Raw genomic sequence first — 24,225 nt, forward strand, 5'->3', positions numbered from 1 at the left:
GGCTTTTTGCAGATGACACTTCAATAGGTCATACTGCTTCTAATGAATCCATTTTAAAAAAATTAATCAGTACAGATCTTGTTTATTTAAATGCGTGGTCAAACAGATGGCTAGTGAAGTTTAACCCAAATAAAACTGATATTGTGATATTCAGTATGAAAACTATACAAAGTAATTTTTCTTTTGATTTTGATGGCACTTCATTAGAGCCAGTTTATACGCATAAACATCTTGGTGTCATATTTAGTAGTGATTGTAAATGGAGTAAGCATGTTGATAAGCTGATAGAAAAAACTTCCAAGCAGCTTAATGTTTTACGAAAATTAAAATTTAGACTTAAGAGGGAATATTTGGAAAAAATTTATATGACTTTTATTCGGCCAATTTTGGAGTATTCGTCAGAAGTATGGGATAACTGTGGACAAAAAAAATCTGATCGGTTGGAAAATATCCAACTCGAGGCTGCTCGAATAGTTACGGGATTAACAAGTTACGCTAGCCGGAACAGTATCTATTTAGAGACGGGTTGGGGGAAATTAAGCGTCAGACGGGAGGTTAAAAAATTATCTATGTTTTATAAGATTCTAAATAACCAAGCGCCAGATTATTTACACGATTTGGTTCCGGATTTTGTATCAGAAATTTGTAATTATAATTTGCGTAACAGTCAAAATATTACTATTCCCGTAAATCGTTTATCAGCTTATCAACAGTCTAATTTTCCGTCATCTATTGCACTGTGGAACTCTTTAGACTTAAGTATAAGACATATTCCTACATTTTCCTTTTTTAAATTTACCTTGCACAAACTATACTATAGAAATAAAAAATGTGCGAGATTTGGTTCTTTAGGAAATATTTATGTTTATATTTATATTTACGTTTGTATTCTGTTTTACACACAAGGCTGCGTAACAGATGTAGCGCACTTCGTGCTGACTTGTTGAAAGCAAATTTGATACAAAATGCAAATTGTTCATGTGGTTTTATTAATGAAAATGTTGGACACTATCTATTGTATTGTATTAATTTTTCAGCTCAGAGAAATCTGATGTTTAACGAAATTAATGTCTTTAATGTTAATATTACTATCGATTTATTATTATTTGGCGATGATGCTTTTCGTACTGAAGAAAATGATATTATTTGTATATCTGTTCAAAGATATATAAAAAATACCAAACGTTTTTCTCTGCATTGACAACCTTAATTCTGTTAACACATGTGTTTAAAGATATTTCTTTATACATGTAATGACAATAATCGAATGATCTTGATGAATATTTACTGTTAAGTTTTGTTATCAATAACGATTCAATGGATTTTAACGAAAGAATATAAGAATAAGTTTCAAATCTATACTTACCATTGTGCAGCTGACATCCTTTTCGGAACTTGAATAATATATTAAGATCCCACGCTTTATTATGAGAAAATACACACACTTCTTTAAGTTATGTCCACAAGAACAAAATGTGCGCATAGGTAATTCCACTAACTATTCGGTGTGTTTGTGTCGTATCTATACTGTAAAAGGATGCACTCGATTAAAATCCATTGATTCGCTTCAAAAAGTTTCCTTTTGTTTTCATGTCTTTATTCTTAAATTATTTGTTAGTTAGAAATATTTCATATGTTCATTAGTTAATGTGTATATTTTGTATTTGTTTCGGAGAAGACGTTACTAAGTTGTAAAACTTGTGTCTGATCCTTTTGTCATTTTGAACAATAAAATATGTTTAAACTAGCAATAACTTTTGCTTTCCCATGATCGTATGACATAGTGGCAATTTTCCACATTCACTAATACTGTATATGCGTACCGTATATCATAATAGAAGTATTAGTCCTGTGCATCCCAAGGTAATGCTTTCATCAGTCTAAAAGAGGGACGAAAAATACCAAAGGGACAGTCAAGCTCATAAATCTAAAACAAACTGACAACGCCATGGCTAAAAATGAAAAAGACAAACAGAAAAACAATAGTACACATGACACAACAAAGACAACCAAAGAATAAACAACACGAACCCCACCAAAAACTAGGGGTGATCTCAGGAGCTTCGGAAGGGTAAGCAGATCCTGATCCACATGCGGCACCCGTCGTGTTGAATTCAGTAGGTAACATTCATGAAAGGGAAGGGGATTGTAGTTACGACGTAAGGAACATATCCGATATCATTTGTTAAACGGTTATTCCATAACGGTCAACCAACTCGTGATGGCGTCCGTAAAATTTACGAAGGGATGATTTCAACTTCACCATTTGGAACGCTTGGCTTAATAGCCTCCTTGTGAGCAGCAAACCTCTATCAAGAAAATCATGATAGGAAATGCAAGCACGGAAATATCGTATCAATTGGGAGATTCATACCCCGTATGCAGGTGCTGCTGGAATGTTGCTACTTAGAAATGGAAAGTTCACAATTGGAAAGCTGAAATTATCTCTTTTGTAGTAAAGTTTTGTTTTCAACCGACCTTCATTGTCAATTTCTAGATGTAAGTCAAGATATGAAGCCGACTTAACTGTATCTGTATCTGTAACTGTATCTGTAGTTATAAGTGTCGGCACATATTTAGACGTTTACAATTATATATGTATATAGTTTCATCATTAACCAAAGGAATACATATTGATCTTTATGCAAGTTAAATAACAGAACAAATCGTTTTTATCTGTTTAACTTTATGTACAATAACATGAAATGAAAGATACAATAATGGTTAACAAGTAATGTACGCTAAGCTGCCTAAATTTTGCAAATGGCTCTTTACGCGAGTGATGAAGCTAGATTATTTAGCAAAATATTGAATTGATCTAAAAAAAAAAAAAATAACAACTACTTTTTTTATTACACTCATTAGTCGTATATCGTTCCGTTTTTAGACATACGTAATTCGCCATTTTAAAATATGTATCTATATAGACAATAATAGTGCATTAACGTGACATATCAACGATGAACGGATGAGGCTTAGAAACGGGAAAATACGAGGCTGTGTTGAACTTTTTTCCCGTGTCAAGTCAATTCACTATAATTATTGTCTTACCCATTTAAAAAGGCCTCATATCATACAGGGGGAAATATCCGACACGATGAAATGTATATTACCTGTTGATAACCGAAATCGATGGTTAACGAATTCGTTTGAGTATAGACTATAATATCAACGATAAGCATACAACATAGTGATTTATAGGTTGCAAACAAAAAGTATTAAAAAGTGAAATATGTTTTTTTCAAAAAATTGAAATAGAAACAAATTTGAGTCCTTAAACGCATCGTTGTTTATATTGGAAAAAAGGAAAAGTTGAAGAGGTCGAATTAATATTTAAATTAATTTCGGCAACTTCTAATCAAATATTCATGTGGAAAAGTGATATCGGGTCAGGGACTTTATATGACATAGAAATATACAGGCAACGAATTTTGACTGCTCAAATAGAACGAGTGCAGTATAAAAAGGAATAATATTTATAAATATGATTCGTCTCCAATTTAGCCACACAATGTTTGATCTTCAAATTTGCCTGAAAGATTTTTGCTTCCTGTTCTGTGTAATGGCAAGCGTTCTATACCACATAGGCTTTAAAACATAGCTGTTGATCTCATTAACTATTATATCATTTTAAGTAACGAAACATTCAAAAATATTTACGCCATTTGTTTTATTGGTGTTATTGCCGTAAATAAACATGTTCCGAAAATGTAGGGCATACTGTATACAGTGGCGGTTTCAAGTAAATGAAAGGTTATGCAGGTTGTATTAAGGTTAACGTGAAATATCACACAAAAAGTCCGTTTTACATTTCCGTTATACCAATAACAGTAATATTGTGTCAATTACTTTCATATTACAAATGTATTTGTATCAATTAAGAATTGAAGCTTTACTGGTCAAAGGAATGATTTTTCTGACGTGTGAAGTAGTTATCAAAGGTACCAGAGTTATAATTAAGTACGCCAGACGCGCGTTTCGTCTACATAAGACTCATCAGTGACGCTCAAATCAAAATATGTATAAAGCCAAACATGTACAAAGTTGAAGAACATTGAGGATTCAAAATTCTAAAACGTTATGCCAAATACGGCTATGGAGGTAAAGAAGGACATCCCCTTGTCCATCATACGAATTTTCAACAGCAATTATATGAACCAGACACAAGTTGGTTCCTTTTTCCTTTTTCCTTTTTCGATATTCAAATTTTAAAAAATATTACAAGTCCAAACTAAAAAAAAAATTTCCTTCAAATTTTTTTTCCTCAGAATTTTTTTTTCCTCAAAATTTTTTTTCCTCAAATTTTTTTTTTCCTCAAATTTTTTTTTCCTCAAATTGTTTTTTCCTCAAAATTTTTTTTTCCTCAAAATTTTTTTTTTCTCAAATTTTTTTTCCTAAAAATATTTTTTCCTCAAATTTTTTTTTTCCTCAAAAAGTTTTTCAATTTTTTTTTTCGTTTCCTTATTCGGTTTCTTTTTCCTTATTCGATTTTCATTTCCTTATACAGTTTCATTTCCTTATACAGTTTCTATTTCCTTATTCGATTTCCATTTCCTTATTCGATTTTCATTTCCTTATTCGGTTTCTTTTTCCTTTTTCAATGTTCATTTCCTTTTTCGGTTTCTATTTCCTTATTCGGTTTCTATTTCCTTATTGGATTTTCATTTCCTTATTCGATTTCCATTTCCTTATTCGATTTCCATTTCCTTATTCGGTTTCTTTTTCCTTTTTCAATGTTCATTTCCTTTTTCGGTTTCTATTTCCTTATTCTGTTTCGATTTCCTTATTCAGTTTCCATTTCCTTATTGGATTTTCATTTCCTTATTGGATTTTCATTTCCTTATTCGGTTTCCATTTCCTTTTTCGATATTCAAATTTTTTCAAAGTTCTTTATAATAATAAATAGATAAATATTCTTGCACACGTCGGGTTCTGTCTGGAATTAAGTTGTAACATCTCAGATACGAACAGTTTGAACGGTAAAATGTTCATAATTTCTTTATAACATAAGAAAAGATATTAAAACAGTTCATGGCTGATGTAAATACAAAATTTGTAATGTTTTAAAGAATTTCACGCTGTGGTTAGCCGTGAATTGTTCCTTTGGACAACCAGTTGACGGTGGTCGCTTACCGGAAGAAGAAGAACGTGTCCGCTGAATGTTCCTTGTAGTTGTGCACATGACCCGCTGAGCAGGTTTCGTTATTCAGAGAAAGGGGAAAGTAACATGGATTCCTACACTGTCCTGTATAAAACTCCTAAAACTGGCGCACATTAAGCGATGTACGCAATGAAACGTTAACAATATAAAATGATGATCACTTGACGAATAAATGAGGAATGAGTTCCAGAACAACATGTAAGACTAACATTAAAGTATATCCGACTAAAACTGACGTTCCGTCTTTACTACATCTTCATCCCAAAAAAGCTCGCTATATTTTTCCTTTTTTGTCTTTTGTTCGAGCCTGTATATTGACCTCTAGATATCTTTAAATTACATCCAGTTTGGTGTGTGTTGATGTTTGATAGTTGTAAATATAAGGAAATAGTAACCGAATAAGGAAATGAAAATTTAATAAGGAAAAAGAAATCAAATAAGGAAACAGAAACCTAATAAGGAAAAAGAAACCGAATAAGGAAATAGAAACCGAATAAGGAAAAAGAAACCGAATAAGGAAATGAAAATCCAATAAGGAAATGAAAATCCAATAAGGAAATGGAAACTGAATAAGGAAATAGAAACCGAATAAGGAAAAAGAAACCGAAAAAGGAAATGAATATTGAAAAAGGAAAAAAAATCCGAATTAGGAAATGAAAATCGAATAAGGAAATGGAAATCCAATAAGGAAAGAAAATCCAATAAGGAAATAGAAACCCAATAAGGAAATAGAAACCCAATAAGGAAATAGAAACCCAATAAGGAAATAGAAACCGAAAAAGGAAATGAACATTGAAAAAGGAAAAAGAAACCGAATAAGGAAATGGAAATTGAACAAGGAAATGGAAATCGAATAAGGAAATGAAAATCCAATAAGGAAATAGAAACCGAATTAGGAAATAGAAACCGAAAAAGGAAATGAACATTGAAAAAGGGAAAAGAAACCGAATAAGGAAATGAAAATCGAATAAGGAAATGGAAATCGAATAAGGAAATAGAAACTGTATAAGGACATGAAAATCGAATAAGGAAAGAGAAACCGAATAAGGAAACGAAAAAAAAAAAAATGAAAAACTTTTTGAGGAAAAAAAAAATTTTGAGGAAAAAAAAATTTGAGGAAAAAAAAATTTTGAGGAAAAAAAAATTTGAGGAAAAAAAAATTGAAGGAAAAAAAAAATTCAGTTTGGACTTGTAATATTTTTCAAAATTTGAATATCGAAAAAGGAAATGGAAACCGAATAAGGAAATGCAAATCCAATAAGGAAATGACAATCCAATAAGGAAATGGAAACTGAATAAGGAAATAGAAACCGAATAAGGAAAAAGAAACCGAATAAGGAAATGAAAATCCAATAAGGAAATGAAAATCCAATAAGGAAATGGAAACTGAATAAGGAAATAGAAACCGAATAAGGAAATCGAAACCGAAAAAGGAAATGAAGATTGAAAAAGGAAAAAGAAACCGAATTAGGAAATGGAAATCGAATAAGGAAATGGAAATCGAATAAGGAAACGAAAATCCAATAAGGAAATAGAAACCCAATAAGGAAATAGAAACCCAATAAGGAAATAGAAACCGAATAAGGAAATAGAAACCGAATAAGGAAATGGAAATCGAATAAGGAAATGGAAATCGAATAAGGAAATGAAAATCCAATTAGGAAATAGAAACCGAATAAGGAAATAGAAACTGAAAAAGGAAATAAACATTGAAAAAGGAAAAAGAAACTGAAGAAGGAAATGAAAATCGAATAAGGAAATGAAAATCCAATAAGGAAATAGAAACCGAATAAGGAAATAGAAACCGAAAAAGGAAATGAACATTGAAAAAGGAAATGGAAATCGAATAAGGAAATGAAAATCCAATAAGGAAATAGAAACCGAATAAGGAAATAGAAACCGAAAAAGGAAATGAACATTGAAAAAGGAAAAACAAACCGAATTAGGAAATGGAAATCGAATAAGGAAATGGAAATCGAATAAGGAAACGAAAATCCAATAAGGAAATAGAAACCCAATAAGGAAATAGAAACCCAATAAGGAAATAGAAACCGAATAAGGAAATAGAAACCGAATAAGGAAATGGAAATCGAATAAGGAAATGGAAATCGAATAAGGAAATGAAAATCCAATTAGGAAATAGAAACCGAATAAGGAAATAGAAACTGAAAAAGGAAATAAACATTGAAAAAGGAAAAATAAACCGAAGAAGGAAATGAAAATCGAATAAGGAAATGGAAATCGAATAAGGAAATAGAAACTGTATAAGGAAATGAAAATCGAATAAGGAAAAAGAAACCGAATAAGGAAACGAAAAAAAAATTTGAAAAACTTTTTGAGGAAAATAAAATTTGAGGAAAAAAAAATTTGAGGAAAAAAAATTTAAATTTGAGGAAAAAAAATTTTGAGGAAAAAAAAATTTTGAGGAAAAAAAAATTTGAAGGAAATTTTTTTTTTAGTTTGGACTTGTTATATTTTTCAAAATTTGAATATCGAAAAAGGAAAAAGGAAAAAGGAACCAACTTGTGTCTGGTATTATATGACGTTATGTGGGTTGGATTTGTCACAATTAATGAAGACTTGTATTGTGTACAGTTTCTTTGGTATGCGGTTTTAATGGTCTAAGTCTAACAGTCAGTATGACGCAAGAGGAATATGAGGTTCTTTGCAAATACAAGTTGAATTCCTTTTCCTGTTACTTTATTGTTAGTGTTGTACTCCACCCGTTGCAACTAATTCAAATTTTTCACCAATTTGGAATCTATTTAGTTAAACACAACTGTTTAACTGGTCAGCAATTTGAACAAACTGTTTAGTCAAGATGTGAAAGTGCAAGGTGACCAATAAAAGCATTTGTACAATCAATGGCAACTTTATTTTAGGCTTAATATTGCTTAAGACCATTTTATCCACATGTGTTTATGCATTTGTAACTTATTAATTTCCGACAAAAAAGTACATTTATATTTGTGATGTTTTTTAAAGCTAAACAATTTCAGAAAATTCTGGTCAGTGATTTTTTTTTATATAAGGCATAACTTCATGTTGAAACCTCTATTTTGTGGCACTGGCTCGTATAAAATTCACCTTTGGTCAATTTTATAAGTCTAATACATTCAGTTGGTAATATGTTGCTTTAAATGGGTGATAACTTATACAAAGAAACATTAAAAGTGCATTTTTTTGTATCGTTTTGTTTTTGAAGCCGGAATCTGAGAGTTGAAATTGTTTAAATTCAACGACATAATTCAGCCCTCAAAAAATTAGAATTGATATAAAAAAAAAAAATTATATAATTGTAATCATGTGGCTTTCAAATTGAGTAAACTGTCTCATAATACACAGAACTTTAATCATTTTTTTTTTTTTTAGAATTGGTTTTTGATTCCTATTAGGTGAGTTTCAGGAAATGTTAAATTCGTTCTTTGACAACATTCCTACATGAACTAGCCTACATTTGTTTTAAAATTGGCCAATCTAATTAAATTGAGAATATGTCAAAGAGACAACAACCCGACCAAAGGGCAGAAAACAGCCGAAGGCCACCAATGGGTCTTAAAACAGTGAGAAAATCTCGCACCCGGAGTTTTACCATAACTGGCACCTAAACAGAAATGTGTGAACTTGAAATAAAATTAAACAAGACTAACAAATACAGAAGCTCCTGACTGGGGACAGGTGCAAAAATTTGGCATGGTTAAACATTATTTTGGAGATTTCACCATTCTCCCTATAGCTCTAGCAATTTAGAAAACACAAACACAGAGCGATACGCACAGTAAATCTCAGTTTTACAGTTTTCTGATAACATTAGAAACATTTGAATTAATGTTACATGTATTTGGTTTTGATGTTATATTTGTTAAACTCAACTGATTTTTTCTAATGTTGAGTTTGTTTCTGTGTGTGTAACATTTTAATGTTGTGTCGTTGTTCTCCTCTTATATTTAATGCGTTTCCCTCAGTTTAAGTTTGTCATCCCGATTTGGTTTTTTGTACATAGATTTACTGTTGCCTTTATTTACAATAACATTTTTTTAAATAATACTGTTGTCCATCCATTTTATTTTTGAAAAAAATACCAGATTAAACGAAATAAACCAAAATATTATCTATAAAGCATTATTTCGTTTCGTTAAAATAGAGTTGAAAGACTAATAACCAGTTATCAATTCTGGTGATATTAATCTGCGATGTCTACGAAATTATCTTGTCTGCACTGTATCCAGTTACTTGAAGCTAATTTAAATTTAAGCCAAAAGGCAATTGATTACAGATTATGTATCTTAAACTAAAAAAAATATTAATCAGACGTCTTTACATTAAATCATATGGATTTAATGTAGAAATGTCATGAACCGTAAGATAAAACGTGAACTTGTGCAATGACCAATTATTTTAAAAGGTATCGCCAGATCGTAGGAACGCTAATGTACAAATGTGTGTAAAACAATACACGTCCGTCATTCATTTAAATGAGAAACGATCCTGAAAGAATGATAAGCGATGGTCATGTATTTATATTAAAGCGTAAAAGATTAAAGATTTGGTACCGGTTAAAAAGTTTTAAAAGTACACCATTTTTTTTTTATAAAAGTAGAAAATGCAGATTGCCCCTCGAAATTACAAAGAAAGAAAACATGTATTCCAAAACGATTGCATTTATATTTTGAATGCATGAACTACTTTTATCTTAAAACATCCTTCCATATTACCGTTTACAACGGTTCTTTCGAGTTATTATGATTTAGTTCCCATGAACTTACAGAATATATCATTCTAAAGAATCAGCACCTAGAATGTATAAAGCAAGACCATTCAGTTTTATTCTTGAAGCAAATCCTGATTATGTTTCATCTATTAGATCGCGTAACTTTCCTTTGGACCTTTTAAGAAGAATCACAAAGTTTCTTTTTTTACTGCTTTTTTTTGGTGACGTTTTACAAGTTCTTAGTAGCAGCTGAAAGCTGAACATCGTATGCGTTGAAAAATGTATTCCCCATACGCGGAATAATTGCGACAAATATATAATTTCACAATTAAAATCTTCTCTTTTGGTAAAGCCCCTGGAATTGAGATGACCACTGTGATTAAATTCGGGATACATGTCCACAAATAAGGCAGAAAAAACTGTAAGTGGTATCTGTAATCTCTAATGCAGCACTATTCATGGAACATCTTCAATTTATTTTTATGTAAAGTAAAATAATAAAGCTTCTTTGAGGTTAACTAAATTCCTTACAAAAAAAACCATACACACATTTAGATATTTCTAGGGGACTACAACCAGACATCTCTCGCTTCATTCTTACGTGGATGCATGTAACATGCTCAATACACCTATTAGATATAACTTCTGACAATGTACGCTCCTGGAGGTCTTCAAATCTTAAATCAAATTAGGTTTAAAAAGTGGTCTCTATCCATAATGTATAAATATATATCACCAAAAAAGGAAAGCATGAATTACAATTAATAAGTAGTAACAATTTTCAACCAAAACATGAATATCAGTTGGTAAATAAATGTTGTTTTCTGAACATTAAGTCTGGACAGGCCTTGTTTTTCAAGATCAAAATAATGCAATGCCTGATCTTTCAATGTTGATTAAAAGTCAACAAAAATACGGTTTTAAAAAAAAATGTCAATTACATATATTATCATATATTCTTTTTACTGGATTTTCTGAAACACTAACGATTTAATTTTAAATATGTCATGATGTGGCAATTCTAGTCACAACACTTGATTGTTTCATTATTAAAATATAGGAATGTTTGTTGCCTTTAACATGTTAAAAAGTACTGCATTATCGTCTTTAACGAAGTGCAAAATATCATAAAGGAAGTAGAATCATTTTGATAGCCACATTTCTGTGCTTAGATTTGTTTCACCTTTACAGCAGATTATGGACAGGTCTCAAGATAAACTCATCATGGATATACCAAAAAATGTATATATAATGTATATACGCCAGACACGCGAATCAAAACAAAAGTTAAAAAGGCAAAATAATGTACAAAGCTTAAGTTGAAGAGCATTGAAGCCCAAACCTTCTGAAAAGTTTGCCAATTACAGCTAATGTGATCTATTCCTGAGGTAGAAAAGACTTGGTATTTCAAAAATTCAAAAGTTTTGTATACAGTTCATGACCATATCAATGAAAATTCATGTCAACTCAAAGTGCTGACTACTGGGATTGTGTTACCTTCGGGGAATTTAAACTCTACCAGCAGTGGCATCAACCCAGGTGTTGTAAATAAAGTCATCATCGATACCAGGATTAAAATTTTGTATTTACACCCGACGCACTTATCGTCTACAAAAGACTCTTCAGTGACGCTCGAATAAAAAAAAGTTAAAAAGGCCAAATACTGTAATAAGTTGAAAAGCATTAAGGACCAAAATGCCTAACAGTTTTGCCAAATACAGCTAAGATGATCTATGCATGTGCTAGAAAAGCCACAATACACATTTTATTACGATCCGATACCAGACCTGTCACGGTCCAATTGTAATACTGGACAACCGTTTGTAATTCTGTCAAGATCATTTATCGCGATATATAACATTTAATGAATCATATTTTGTTTAGTTTAAAAATTCTTGACAACAAAATCAATGTTTTTACCAATAAAAGAATAAGTTTATTTTCTAAACTTGTAAAAGAATTCATAAGTTTATTTTCCTGCCAATCGAATACGTTAGAATATTTGGAATAAATAATTTGAGATCAAGGAAAGTGTCTAGGTCACTCAAAATAAGTTTCCCTAAGGACTGTTTATCAGGTCTTATTATTACTGACACATAACAAGTTTTTTTGTCATTTCTGAATTTATAAATTAAAATGACATTACGAGATACAGAAACAATTGGAATATGAGTTTTATTGTGTTCAATCATAAATGAAACTGAAACACTGAAATAATACTTTGTTGTAGCAGCCATTACATTTCGATTTTCAAAATAAACTAAGAAACTGTTTCTGATATATTCACTTGAAAGTGAATAATTCGACCTCATGTAATCCGTATTCATGTGACCTTCAATTTAACCACCTAACAAATCAGTCATGTCAGTCAACATGAACTTGAAAGTTATTGCACCTTTGAGATTGAAGTTATCCAACAAAGATAAAAACAACTAGGAAGTATAGGTACTGTATATATTTAATAATTTCTTGTTTGATGTCACTAGGGGAATCGATAAGCTATAGAATGACACTACGTTCATGTTTCGTTATTCTGCTTGTCTTCATAGTATATAATAATGAGCAAAGTAGGGATTTGAATATATCTAAGAAATCTTTTATTTGTTATCTGTTCTTACACATTGTATTTCTTGTATTTTTTTAATGTTTTTTTAGGTGTACATGGAGTTAATATTACTTTGTTATCTGATGAGAGAACCATCACAAAGCACGAAAATTCACCCGCACTCGAGTCAACCTATTCAATGTTCAAATCAACTGTGCAAAGTTTGAGCCATAACGTTTCAACGATCTGTGGTTATCATATGAAATTTATTCAGGATGCATTAAATAAAGGCGAAAGTTGGGCAGTTCAAAGTAAGTTCACATTGTTTAAACCTGTAGTAGCATTTACAATTCATGTGTATTCTTCTTTCATTGTAAATTATTTCTAGTTATCATTGCAACCATGTGTGATTGTTTTTATTTTTCAAATTATCATTTTCTTGAATTGTTGATTATTAAAATTTGATCAACGCGTAGTTAGTTTGATCAAGATTTTCATTAAAAAATGCTATGCTGACGTCTGATTTTCTTGATTTTCGCTAAAATTCTGTGACGTTATGAAAAAGAGCAAGCATGCAGAGTCACGTAACATAGAAAGAACAATTTATTTTGCAGATCATTTTACAAAAGATAGAAAAAAATGATGTCCCCGCCAAGTGTAGTGCAACACGATATTTATCCATTCTCGACAGCTTGATTTAAATACAACAAACGCTCGTCGATCCTCATGTTTTAAATTTGAAAATAAAACAGTCCCAAGTGAATAAAAATCGTATCAACCGCGATTCAGTCATAAAATATATCTGCGATATTAATTTAGGATAGAGAAAAGTTTACCTTTATATTTAATTAAGACTACTACTGACAAGAAAATTGAAAAACATAATAGAATGAAATAAAAGCCTCTTCTTTGCCTTTCTTGGCTGGTCAAAAACCGTAAATGATAATATAAAATATAAAATATTTGAATTATCTAAATATTTGTGTTAATTATCCCACTCATATTTATATATTTTGCTATTTCATATCGTGTTACAGACAAAACGTTTACACCTTTTGTCATAATATTATGCTTTTTATTAAAATACATTTTCTACATTGGCTAGAGGTATAGGGAAGGGTTGAGATCTCATAAACATGTTTAACCCCGACGCATGTTTGCGCCTGTCACAATTCAGGAGCCTCTGGTCTTTGTTACTCTTGTATTGTTTTAATTTTAGTTTCTTGTGTACATGTACAATTTGGAAATTAGTATGGCGTTCATTATCACTGAAATAGTATATATTTGTTTAGGGGCCAGCTGAAGGACACCTCCGGGTGCGGGAATTTCTCGTTACATTGAAAACCTGTTGGTGACCTTCTGCTGTTGTTTTTTCTATGGTCGGGTTGTTGTCTCTTTGATACATTCCCCATTTCCATTCTCAATTGTTTGGGGTATGTTTAAAATGTAGTTGTAATTAGCTGTAATTATAAACTATTTTGAAAATAAATTGATGTAATTTGTAACTGAGCATATTTTCAAATACATGTAATTAAAAGCAATGAATAACATTGCCTTTTATCAAAGTAATTGTTTTTACTTTTCAATTACTTTGAATTACTTTCCAATAACAATTAGAAATCTTTAAACATTTTTTTTTATGGAATTTGTAAATACTATTTTGTTTCATATTTATTGCGCAATTGGTACACTTTGATTTCTTAATTTTTTTTTTAACATTCATCATGAAGAAAAATTAATTCATTACTTTTTCACATGTTTACATGAAAACTTAAAAATTCAATTAATACCAATGTATGTACGTACAATGTGTACATGTATTGTTCTAACAATTAGCAATAATTTTCCCTCAGTACCAGCATGCATAAAAACCAATAAAGTTAAAATATCAAATCGTAGTACTGTTTTATCATAGGACATGCTGAAAAATCTGTTTGTCGGAACAAATCATAACTTAAGTGGTTTTATTTATCTCACTCAACTTATTGTAAAGTACAAGTTTGTCGTTTGATTAAAAATCTGTAGATATGGATATTATTTAAATACTTTAAAAAAAAAATACGATACAGCAATCAAAACATACACAAATTGAATCCATATACCTGACGAATGACAAGGCTTGAAAATTCTATCATTACTTCTACTGTGATAACTGAGAGCGTTAAACTCAAATGTACTTCAAATTTTACATCAGTACTTCAGAAAACCTTTAAAATCTTAATTAACATTTTTGGAAGTAACTTTGAATTGAAGTGAATTTTTTCTCTAGTTATCAACTGGATCTATCCCCCCCCTAAATTAATAAATGCAATCAAATAATCAGCATTGGAAATTTAATATTTAATCAGTATGTAAGAATGACATTAGAAATTTGAAAACTTTTTTAAAGAATGTGTGTTCACTGTTAAAAAGTGCATGTAAATTTATAAAAATGTTATTCTTTTTTATCGTATGTCAGTTCTATGACTTTATTCTGAAGGATATACATTAATGTAGCTTGTGTATGTCTTTGAACAAACGTTATTGAAATTTAACAGATTAAGTTTGCAATTAAATGTAATGCAATTAATTGCATCTGAAATTCGATGCTATTGGGGTGTAATTAATTATGTTTAAAAGAAATAAAATTGAAATGTAACTAATCACTATGGCATGTTATTGATTAAAATACTTCAATAGAAAACAATGTGATAATGATTGAATTTAGTAGTGTCAACTCTGTGATTATGTCCCGTGTATATAGCAAAATGCTAAATATACAGTTTGGTGGTGAGCCTTTCAGATGCGGAACGTAACGATAAGGTAAAAGGTAACAGGTGAATTTAATATTGGTATCGGTATCGGATTCGACCCGGAACTTGTTAATTATTGGCAATATTAATTAGGTGAAAAACAAAGGGGTCTGGAGTGGTGTAGTTTTTTTTATTAATACCATTGTCCTATATTAGCTTTATATATTAAAAGTTGATTTTTTTTTCATTTGTCGTTTTTACTCCCATGACGGCTGAAAAATTGGACCTCGGTATTTTAGTATTATAGATAAAAGGTAGAAAATCACTAAGATCATTAATTTAGACATTGAGGAAGTATAATATATATCTATATAAATGTCGCAATCTGGAACCGCTCAAATGTACCATATTTACCTTCTTTTTTTTCGGATGAAAATTACGGCATAAAACAACAAATGAGCAATCTAACTTGGACACACACCATGTATAAGATGGAGCATAATTCTATTTGAATAACATTTATTACATACATCACATTTTGTATGTATTTTTTTTTTTACAAAAAAGAAAAAAATGTATCTACTTCAGCCGTCATATCAAGTATGTATAATTCAATGTTTTTATTCAGTATCCGAGTCATAGCTGTGATTAGTATAGAAGGTATTTCTTTGATTTTTATTTCGAAATACTAAGGGTTTACTTAGAGAATAAGGTACCTCAACTGCACATGACAAATCATATTCAGATAAGGTAATATATGTAACAGGTAAATATACTATAGGTATCGGTATCACATTACTATAAGACGTGTCACGGTACTTTTCTATCCCAAATTCGTGTATTTGGTTTTGATGTTAATATATTTGTTATTCTCATCGGATTTTGTCTGATGCTTGGTCCGTTTCTGTGTGTGTTACATTGTTATGCTGTGTCGTTGTTCTCCTCTTATATTTTATGCGTTTCATTCAGTTTTAGTTTGTTATATCGATTTTGTTTTTGTCCATGGATTTACGAGTTTTGAACAGTGGTATACTACTGTTGCCTTTATTCAATCATCAATGATAAGTTTTTTTATGTAGAAAATTTTAAACCCGTTCCCAAAAATTGATTGGTTTCGGAAAATTGTGTGCCTTTCAAATATCGCAGCGATCTTACTATACTTTATTCATTTTATTTTTTGGTTAAACATGTTAAATGATCAAAATTGATCAATTGCTGTTGGACAAAAATCTCTTCTTTCAAATTTATTTGTGGATGTAACGCGTCTTCTGATTGACTGACAGTGTTCTTTCTATCAGCTCGTAGACGTATTATTGTAATGTGACCGTGACGTCATCAACGTTTAATGTGATTTACTCTGGCTTCAAATGGAGTATAGAATTAAATTATAAGTAATTTCTGTAATTTTGTTCTGTCTATTCGAAATTACATTACAAAAACTGTAGTTCTCACTTTCAAATAACACGCCTCGCGGGCTATTCAGTGAGCATCAGATTTTTGATGATATATCTTCATAGACAAAAAAATATTACAATTATTCCTAAAACGTATTTATATTATGAGACATTGTTAAACTTTTAAATTACTTTGCAAAGTCATACTTCCTAGTTCGTTGAAACACTTACTTTAACATACGTCATTTGTCAGAATATCATATTGCGAACCATATATCTTTTAAGGTCAATTATACTGTCAACGCCTTTGAACAACTAGTTACGTATACTACTAAAGTAAAGAAAACATTTTTTTTTCTAGAACTTGTATTAACTTGATTCTCAAGTAAAGATATGATTGATTCGTTTTGTATTTGTTTCATTAATATCGATTGATTTGACGAATATTCTGCTTTGATTTTAGAAATGAAATGAACTTTAAACATACTTTTGACTTTTACAATATTGATACGCCGTTATAGGGAATCACCTTCTTCTTGACGAATAGGTTTTACTTTTTAAACGAAGATTTAATGTTTTGATATTGATATGGCGAACGTGATTCTAATCTTGTCTTTTTTTCATATCACGAAAACTTCTCTTTTACCTATACGTGACATTTGATAAAATAATTTATTATTACTATTTTTTATTATTGTATTAGACGTGTAATCAGGATTTCCAATTTGTCTCCCCTGGCACGATTTTTGTAAGAAGACGTTAGAATTGATAACAAAATTGATCATAAAGCATATTAGTAAAATGAAACGTTTTGGTTGTACTTCTGTTTCTGGAACATTATTTTCCATGAACTGTTGAATTAAACATCAGAGAATATCAAGATAACATTATATGATGTTTTGATAAAGATTGGTATGGAACAAAACCAGAAATTGGCTTTGTGGATCGCAAAATCAGATCTTTTTCCTGTTTCTTTTATATTTCTATGGTGTGACGTGTAAGAGGGGAAAATGTCATAGGAATAACATGGATAGTTCTCATAAATGTGTTTTATGATAAAACAATGTATATTTTACAAAATCGTCAAACAAATGTAAAAAATAAAATGGTAACGTTGAATTTCTGAATACAGTTTGTATGTATCTATCTGTCTGGAATCTGATGTTCAGTAGTAGTCGTTTGTTGGTGTGTTTCGTAATTGGTTTCGCCTTTTTTATGTAGATTAGACTGTTGGTATTCCCCTTTGAAGTGTTTTACACTCGTCATTTTGGGAACTTTATAGCTTGCTGTTCGTTGTGTTGACGTCCGCACTTTGACATACTATCATGGTTTAATTTTGTATATTGTCACTTACGTGGAGAGATGTCTCATTTGCACTCATACTACATCTTCTCATGTCTAAGAATAGAATTCATGGCAAAATTCTCTGTTTTTGTAATGGTGATTGAACATTCTTGCTGTTTACAATTATTACCGCTGTCTATAATGGACATAGACTAGTTGTTTCAGAGAAAAAAGATTTTTGTAAAATAGCTAGACTTTCAATGTAATTACTACGAAAGTGGTCAATTGACAATTTTGGTGATGTTGGTTTATTTGTAGAGATTACTTTGCTGAACAATTTTGCTGTTTTCAGACTTTCTTTATCTATTATACTATTCAAGATAATAACAACAAAAAATGCAAAATGTCGACAGGGTCCAAAATAAGGTTGGCAGCTCCTTCTGAAAATTTAAGAACAGACATCTTGACCTGATGATTTTTTAAAACCTCTTTTTATATTTGCTTTAGTTTCAGAGATATAAGCCAAAAACTGTATTTTACCAATATGTTTCTTTAGGGCCAGGTGAGCTATATAAAAGAAATATTGTCCTTCTCAATTTTCGGGGTCTGTCGTCGGTTTCGCGCGTCCGTCGTCTCTCAACTTTTACAATAAACTTTTTTTATGAAAGTACTGGGTCAAAGTTATCCAAAGTTGTCTACATTCACTATTGAGAAATCATCAAGCTTCAAAAATGTGCCCGATGACCCCCTACTGCAAACCACGATGGATGACATGGCTAAAAATATAACAGCGTACAAAGTGGTGTCTATTATTTTGAAATCCATTATGAATTGAGAAAATCTATCGGAAGCCACTTACATCAGTCGGAAACCAGTTTGAAATAGAACAAAAGAATCGAAGCTCTTTGTTAGAGAAGGCGATAAATATTTACTGTTTTGTTTACTATAGTGACAAAAAATTTTAAAGTTAATAGAAACAAACAAAATTACAATTTTCTTCTCAATGACGAGGTGTTTTATGTTAAAACACCATTTGCATAAGTTTTCAATTTATCTAGTACATATTTAAGCAGAACAATTAGATATCAATTCGACGACATGGGTATCTTTCAAGTTGGATGAAGAAAATGCATAACCTTTTTTTGAAAATAATACCACGGACGGGAAACATATCAATCTATTCGTTCAGTAATTTTCGTGTCTGCCCTTCCATTATGTGACTCAAGAAAATATTCCCAAAAATTGGTAACAATTGTATCGAAAATAGAAAATCGACTGCACTTTTTTTTTATGTTAGGGCGTGTTTGAGTTGAATATTTTGTCTCGATATGGTACAAAGTAAGAATATTTCATACATCGTCTCGCTTCATATTCTATCATTTTTATATATCAAAGCTACATGTTGATTTTATAGCACAAAAAAATCACAGTACTAAAGGATGAAATGTATGGGTCAAGTGAAATACCTATCTAATGAGTCACAAAAACAGAGAAGGAATGTTCGGATAGCTATTTTTTTACTGAAAGTACTTGACCACAGTCTTTCAAGTTGGATGATGAAAATGCATATCTTCGAAAAAAAATATTTTTTGGGTGATAACTAGGGTTTATAGTCTTCATACAATAACATAATTTTAGTCTGCCCTTCCACAAAATATTTAATTAGAATTTTTTTAAATATTTATGAATTTTCGAAAATTCCACCTGACAACCGATCAGACAATAGTTTTAAGTGGAATCAATGCAGACAAGATCATTAGCTAGTTGATAAATTTGTCTTTTAAAATACAACTGACATAAAAGGATCATAATGGTGCAATGTGGATAAATTTTTCGGATTCCAAGAGCAAAATTGGTAGCGCGTCATCCCTACAATGGCTTCCATTTCTACGGTTGTGAAAATGTACTGGGGAGATTATTCTGACGAAGTAGAATCATGACGGACATGACTTACACAAAAGTAAGTGCCAAAACTGTCAGACGACTTCTAACGGGAGTTTTGACTCCTAAATGACAAATTTTACAATTTCTCATTTGTGCCTACTACATTGTATCTTGAAATTAGAATAGATAAAAAAAAGACTTTAAAATGCAAAAATGATCAAGACTAGTTTCATAAATATATCATATGGTCGAAAAGACAACATGAAAGAAATAGTCCGACAACTCCTTATTGGAGTTATTTTCCAATTGAGTACGATTTTTTACTGTCTGTTTACCTTTTAAGATTTTTTTTCTCTCTGAAACTACACTTCTGTGCAAATTTAACACAACTTGGCCACAATCATTATTGTTTTTTTTTTAAAGAATATATGCCTGATGAAAACGACTGCCAACCAAGCTGGCCTTTTATCGTAAAAATGAAAACATAAATAAAAACATGATCAGCAAGAGTGTATGGGGGGAATCGACCGCCGACTCCTTATTGAGGTTATAACCTTTTAATGGCGACTTGCACATTTTGTTTTGCATTTTTCCTTATATGATAAAAATGATAATTGATAAACAGCCGCTTCAAATAAAAAAAAAAGGAAACAGATTAGAATCTACTTACAGGTCGAATTTTGCTGATAGACAGTTTTTATCCTCTTGTGTTTTCAGCAAATATTCGATAATCTATACATCTGAAAAACTGTAAAAGATAGATAGAAAAAGTATAGAAAAATGAACAGCTACAAAAGATCTGCAATCAGGTCTTATTCTGCCAAAAAAAGTACATAGATAAGGGTAACTGCCCTAAAACGACGATATTTTCTCCTTTTTTTTTTCGGTCAAAAACTAAAAAGATTTTATGAAACTGTTACCAGTAGTCTACAATGTCGAAGATGCAAATAGACCTAAGTGCGACCAAACATGGGAGATATAATCCATAAGCATAATCGATAATTGCATGTAACGGCAATGTCCCCAAAATAGTTCAGTGAAATATTATAGTTCCTAAGTCGACTATTTCTACTAAATATATTAATACTGCTAAGAAGCATAAAAAGGCGACGGTCGTATTGGTTAACACATTAACCATCTTATAATATTTCTTGAAGTAAGGATCACCTAGATCTTAAGACCCATAGATATGTGTCTTAAGATCTAGATGGTCCTAATATATGTACCTTTCTTATAAAGACTTATATGACTTTTCCAAAATTACGACATATTTGATAAACACACTTACAATGACTTAGGAAAACAGATTTTTATTATATGACATTATGATATGTCCTAGTCATAAGAGCGCTTCGATAAACATGCCTCTATTTCATTAAAAAAAATATCGAACCAATGATTATATATCGTGGTCATGTACCTCTTTTAACTACATAATAATCAGTTGTATTGACTATATTTGTATTGTTTGGTAGTGGTAGATGCTAACGGTAGACAGCCCTCCGGTATGTTGAATGGTGGATACAAGTGGTTGGGTGACTTTGATGAATGTCTTAATACGAAAGCTGTTAATTTAACACATCAAGTATTTACTGGACGCTTCTGTATGATTCAAGTAGTATTTTCACGACAAAAAAACCCAGTAAGTAAATATTACATATAACTTAGAAACAGCACAAGATTTTTAAAAAGTTCACAAAACTGGAAACATGTAACACAGAATGAACAAAATTGACAAGGATGACAAGGATGACACCTGAATGCATATAAAAGACACTTTCGTCATGTTTTAAGGTGACTTGTAAAACCATAGTGTCTTGTAGATAACATGTATGTCAACTGGTGATACTAATTAAAGTACATCGTTATACACTTGACTCAAACAACTTTGATTTGAACTTGAAATAATTTAAACATATTTTAGGGGAGCAAAATTACGAGTTTCCTTGAATCTTACAAAAACAACATGTCTTTTGTTGCTAATATATATGTATATGATGTCAATGTTAAACGGTTACAATTTTCGGATTTACTTTAAAGCAGTTTTTTATTTATAAAAAAATAGTGCAACACAATAAAACCATTTTACATAAAATTCAGATATGGGATTCCAAAACAATCTTTGAGTTGGTCACCCTATTTTTGTATTTGTATTTATCTGATTATGTTTTTTTTTAAATTGCTCCTTATATGATGACTTAAGGTTTGAATTGTTTTTCCAATGTTCAAATTCATAGAAAATTTCTCAATGAAATTATGTAAAGACATTTCTAAATATACTGTTTCCTAGATTTAGATATTTGACTTTTTAACACGGGATATCCACACTAAAAATGAACGACAAAAGTGACGAGTTATCGTTCCCTATTGTTAGTTTTCCTTTTTTGGATCAAACCGGATGACACCAAACATACACGATACTAGCTCTGAAAAGATTTACAAAAGGTGCAATGCTTATATTTACGTATACGAAGTTGATAAGGTTTACATAAGACTTCAAATTAGTTATGTGCTTATCAATGTACATGTGAGCATGTAGTATGAAGGTAAAATTAAAAACAAAATATGCTTAGCACCAAAAACCAAAATTCTCAAAATGATAACCAAATCAAGCTAACGTAATCCAAGTGGTGTTACTTCTTATTACAGTGCGTAATATCTCAAAATTGCATACGATAAAACAACAATGATTATGTCATCTTCAAGACTTAATAAAAAAAAATCCATTTTTTTTTTGGGGGGGGGGTCATACTTTTAAACATTTATCTTAATTAAATAAATAAATGTTCAATGCAACGATGTTACATTCCAGATACTCCCTCAATATCCAGTAATAGGACAAATAGCTGTGTGTGTGCCGGATACGTGTACTGAACAAGATGCACTAAATCTAGCACTTTCCAGTAAGTGTAGTCAAAATATAAACCAAATATTGTCTATTACTTTGTTAATCTGCAAAACAATGGTTAATCGGTAAATGAAGAGACCGAATAAGAAAATACTCAATACCCCTCCTTTTTATACAACACAGTTCCGTTGATTTGTATATTCGAAAAGTTCCGACCAAATTGTTTTTCTTGTTACTAAATAGACATAGCATTCATTAAGTGAATTGAAGTGCATGACTGAAAGAATAATATATATATATCAGCAACAATCATTTTCTTCAAAAAGATGGTACATTTAAATGGTGATGATTATTATCTTCAATTCTGATTCGAATGACCACTTTCTGTGTTATGTTAATAGAAAATATATCACAAATTGATTAGAAATAAATAAGCAACACATGTTATTTACATTCAGTATACCTTTGCATACGTCTATTTGCTTTTCACAATTTTTATGCAGCTATCCTTTACTGCATTTTTGTTATTGTAGTTTTTACATTAAATTATTTGTTTGATATAAGGAAGAAATCGTGCAAAAGCATCATCCGTTAAAGCAACATGTACGTACAGCAATAGACCATCAGACTCAAAATGTATCAATTTGAAATATAAGGTTAATTATAAATGTATTTGCGTCGGTCTTTCATTCGACACTCAGAGTTTAGGCGACATTTGATATAATTATATATTATGATACATGGTTGGGCACTAGATAGTATATTTGAATTTTATTAGCGTCTAGCGGGACGGCTGCAGTGCAGGCGATTTGGTGTCACGATATCACAGTAGCATGGGTTCGAATCCCGACGAGGGATGAACCAAAAATTTGCGAAAGCAAATTTACAGATCTAACATTGTTGGGTTGATGTTTAGACGAGTTGTATTTACATTATGTACACAGCCATGTATCACCACCATTGACGGCGATCCGATGGATACATCTGTTGTAGAGTTGTCACTGACTCAGACGTACTTATGAATTTTATTATATATACAATATATATGTATACGTACATCTAAACAATTGACAACTCTACGACATATGGATTCATTGGATCGCCAGTGTAGGTGATGCACGGATGATAACATATATTACATTCATAATTACTGTAAATATCAGCTTAACAATGTGAAAACTTCTTCTACAAAGTTTGTTCTAAGCTCGCGGGGATTTGAATTCATGCTATTGGGATATAAAGACAACACCGCCGGCACTGTGTCCACCGCTCTAGACAACTCGATCATCTAGACAGAACTAAAAATTCAGCTTTTCTCGTCAGTAGTATATTAAATTATAACATGTTGCATGCTATCTTAATGATGAAGAGGGAAATTATTGCAGTTTAAGCTAGGTTCACACTGCCGATCAGAACAACTCGATGATCCCGAATGTCCAAATTTCCACGACCAACGCAACCAAATTATTGATCGGGCCTATTAACGACTTCTACCCGACCTTCATCCGACTGTACACGACTCGGGATTCACAACTCCTTAATGACTCCTTCACGACTCCATTCCGACAACAAAATGACACCTTTTCCATAATTCAGATAAATTCAAGATCTTTACACGATCTTTACTCGACTAGCTAGCCCAAATCAACTATTCACGATCTCAGTC

This window comes from Mytilus trossulus, chromosome 1 (assembly GCF_036588685.1).
Source record: "Mytilus trossulus isolate FHL-02 chromosome 1, PNRI_Mtr1.1.1.hap1, whole genome shotgun sequence".
In the NCBI taxonomy this organism is placed as follows: Eukaryota; Metazoa; Mollusca; class Bivalvia; order Mytilida; family Mytilidae; genus Mytilus; species Mytilus trossulus.